Here is a 4,081-nt window from a genome sequence, read left to right as displayed (position 1 = left end):
ATGTAAATCACTTAAAATATGATAACTCAAAATGAATTGCCTATGAATTTGAAAGATCTATTTACCTGTGACAGACAGTTACAGCATTGTAACCCAGTTTTATTGGGTTCAGTCTCACGTGAGCTGAGTTAGTTAACTGTGGGAAGGTAAACATTTTGCCAGAAAGATCTGGAAAGAAAATGACAAATTGACAAAATGAACAAAAACCTTCACTTTTCCTCCTCTACTTGCTCTTTCTGATCTTCCTCTTTCTGCTTCTTAATACACTTCTGAAGGATTCATGGTAACCTATGTACCAGATACATTTATTATACACCTTGTTTTTAAGTGTGGAGTAATTAAAGAAGTTATTTAATGTGATCTTTTAAGGTGAGACCAAAAACAACAAAAAATACTAAGAGAAACTTCGCTGACAATGATCTAAAGTTTATAACTGCACTAAATACAAATTCATGTTGAATTTGACTGGTAGTTTGAAGTGGTTTCTGAATGTAGTCAGCATATCTTATGCAATTCTAAAATGCAGATCAAAAACTGGATAAAATATTGAAGTAAAAATTGTGATTGTTTGATTGTAAGAGCAGACATCAGCAGCAGACATCCATCACTGTCTTTATTTTAAATATTATTGTTTACAATGTTTAACATATTTTTAACAGGTATTTTAACTAGAACACTGATTTTCAAAATGTAATTTAAAATACTAAAATTGTTCTAATCACTTCAAACTGTTTCATTAAAAAAGTTAAAACAAACATCCCAGTTGCACCAATGTAGTCAAATAAAACCATGACAAAACCAACCTTGAACTCCAGCAGATACTGTTCCCAGTACCACAAGTAAAAGCAACAACTGCATCTGTTGGAAAAAAGCAAAACAAAAAACATCAAAACATGGGACAAAGAGACTTCTACACTGTGACAAATGTGTCATTTGTTTGCAATAATTCAAGTAAAATAGACAATGAATAGGTTAACATAGCTATCTTTTAGTTTAATAAACTAAATCCTGTCCATCATAAGTGCTTCAAACTTACCTTGAATGACCGTCGACTTTGGTGAAGTGTCTGAAGTCTTTTTTTTCTCAGTAGCTCCTACTTTTTATATGTTTATTCACACGTTTGCTAATAGTTCGTCCTTTTTCTCTTCTGAGGAAAAACAAACAAAAAAAAAACATGCGCGGTTACTCTACCTATCATATAAAATGAATGAGCTTCGTCATTTGCTTCACGAGTGTCAGGTTGAATGGGACCAAGTTATTTCCTACAGTTCCTTAAAACTATAAGACAAGAGTCTGATTCCTGTCTTGGGATCATACTGTCAGTTTCCCATTTTGACATTTAGTCTAATGACAATTAAATTATTTAGACTTTTAACCTCAGTATGTATTATCTGGATGCAAAACTATTGTTAAAGTCACAAAACATATACTAAAGAAGACAAGTATCGTGTTGAGGCATGCTCCTGGACACCTCCCCGAGTTGGTTGATTTGCAAAAGAGCAAGTGAAAAAAAAGATCAAAATTACCCGATTAATAAAGGATTGGATCAATGTTGCACAGAGCTCTGGATGGTGACAGCATTAATGCAGCAACCACACCGTGTGTTCAAACACACGGGTTTATATACAGAGCAGCGTGTTCCCTGGTCAGCTAACACACAAAGAAACACCTGGTCATACAACTGGTCACACAACTACCCTCCCAGCCCCCAGGTCAGAGATAGATCACTCAAAGTTGTCATGTGGTCATGCCTATACTTTATCCTGTCTGACCGGTCTCTTTAAAACTTCCAGCAAAGCTCTCAGTAGTCTTCCAGAGGAATTCTTAGTGATCACTTGGTGATCACTTGGTTAAGCCAAACACTGGCACCAAACCTATTTGTGTGAAAGGACATTTCATTCTAGTTAAATTTTATTTATCGTGAAAATGAGCACGGTGGCGCAGTGGTTAGCGCTCTTGCCTCACAGCGAGAAGGCCCCGGTTCGAATCCCGGCTGGGACCTTTCTGTGTGGAGTTTGCATGTTCTCCCCGTGCATGTGTGGGTTTTCACCGGGGACTCCGGCTTCCTCCCACCGTCCAAAAACATGCTTCATAGGTTCATTGGTGACTCTAAATTGCCCCTAGGTGTGAATGTGAGAGTGAATGGGTGTGTGATTGAGGCCCTGTGACAGACTGGCGACCTGTCCAGGGTGAACCCCGCTTTCACCCATCAGCAGCTGGGTTAGGCTCCGGCACCCCCGCGACCCCGAAGGGGACAAAGCGGTCAAGAAGATGGATGGATGGATGGTGAAAATGAGGAAACATTAAGTGAGGTGAAAGGCTTACCTGCTTTTTAAACATAAAAATATCATAAATATTATAGACATTTGTTAAGCAAAACAATATGCACATGCTAAAATATGGATATTAAAAATATTTTTCTTGTTAAAACCCAACTAGAGCCAAGAGAGTCCCACTTTAGACAAATACATTTTCCTTATGTTTTTTATGATAAAATGAAGATTTAAATTTCATAAGATCTAATGTTGTATGACACACAAAGAAACACCTGGTCATACAACTGGTCACACAACTACCCTCCCAGCCCCCAGGTCAGAGATAGATAACTCAAAGTTGTCATGTGGTCATGCCTATACTTTATCCTGTCTGACTGATCTCTTTTTAAACTTCCAGCAAAGCTCTCAGTAGTCTTCAGAGGAATTTTTAGTGATCTCTGAGTCAAATTCTGTCCCTCGGTCTCAGCCACAAGGCTGGGTCACATCCAGTTTTTCTAGTGCAGTTCTGCAACCCCTCTTTAACAAATGAGTAAATATTTTACATTTTCTTAATGTTGAAAACAGATTTTATTCCTTCAATTTTCCTAGTTATCATGTTTTCTCTTTCTCAGGCTATCCTCTGTCTTGTGGTTGCTTGTTGCGTTCAACAATAAATAATAAGATTTATAACAACTATCTGGTTACATACAACTATCAACACCAAGGACAAATGTTTTTTTTTTTTCTGAGTTGAACTGACCATTTTTTTACCCAGTAATTTCTGTTAAAACAGTATTTTTAAACAAATTAAATCCAAAACAATATTTACACACATGGACAAAATTGTTGGTACCCCTCAGTTAAAGAAGGACAAACCCACAATTCTCACTGAAATCACGAGAAAATTACAAAAGTGTCATTAAGTAAAAATGTATTGAAAATTAAACAATCAAAATCAGCCATCACTTTTGAATTGTTGATTAACATACTTATTAAAAAAAAACAAACAAATGAAACAGGCCTGGACAAAAATGATGGTACCTCTATAAAAGATTGAAAACTATTTGACCAGAGTGACATGATTAACTCAAGTGTGTCCTTTCATTGACATCACAAGTGTTTCCAAACTCATAATCAGTCAGTCTGCTTATGTAAAGGGAGACAAGTAGCCACTCTGCTGTTTGGTGAAAAGGTGTGTACCACACTGAACATGGACAACAGAAAGCGAAGAAGAGATTTGTCCCAGGACATCCGAAAAAAAATTATAGACAAACATCTTAAAGGTAAGGGCTATAAGACCATCTTTAAACAGCTTGAAGTTCCTGTGACAACAGTGGCTCATATTATTCAGAAGTTCAAGACCCACGGGACAGTAGCCAACCTCCCTGGACGTGGCCCCAAGAGGAAAATTGATGACAAATTGAAGAGACAGATCGTTCAAATTGTATCCAAAGAGCCCAGAACAACTTCCAAAGAAATTAAAGGTGAACTCCAAGGCCAAGGTACATCAGTGTCAGATCGCACCATGCGTCGTGGTTTGAGCCAAAGTGGACTTCATGGGAGATGACCAAGGAGGACACCACTGCTGAAAAGAAATTATAAAAAAGCGAGACTGGAATTTGCAAAAATGCATGTTGACAAGCCACAAAGCTTCTGGGAGAATGTCATTTGGACAGATGAGACCAAACTGGAGCTTTTTGGTACGGCACATCAACTCTATGTTCCTAGACTCAAAAACCAAGCATACGAAGAAAAGATCACTGTCCCTACGGTGAAACATGGAAGACGCTCAGTTATGTTTTGGGGCTGCTTTGCTGCATCTGGCA

General features: G+C 37.7%; 1 long non-coding RNA gene across 1 annotated transcript; it reads right to left on the bottom strand.

Moving 5' to 3' along the window:
• Positions 1–119: 119 nt before the first annotated feature.
• Positions 120–1,586, bottom strand: LOC112140102. Its single transcript, XR_002918119.1, has 4 exons — positions 1,527–1,586; positions 1,037–1,147; positions 804–858; positions 120–168 (listed from the first exon to the last, which is right to left on the bottom strand). It is a non-coding gene; the product is annotated as an uncharacterized LOC112140102 (long non-coding RNA).
• Positions 1,587–4,081: the final 2,495 nt, after the last annotated feature.

Source organism: Oryzias melastigma, unplaced genomic scaffold (assembly GCF_002922805.2).
Source record: "Oryzias melastigma strain HK-1 unplaced genomic scaffold, ASM292280v2 sc00865, whole genome shotgun sequence".
NCBI lineage: Eukaryota > Metazoa > Chordata > Actinopteri > Beloniformes > Adrianichthyidae > Oryzias > Oryzias melastigma.
This window is presented reverse-complemented; position numbering and strand designations above follow the sequence as displayed.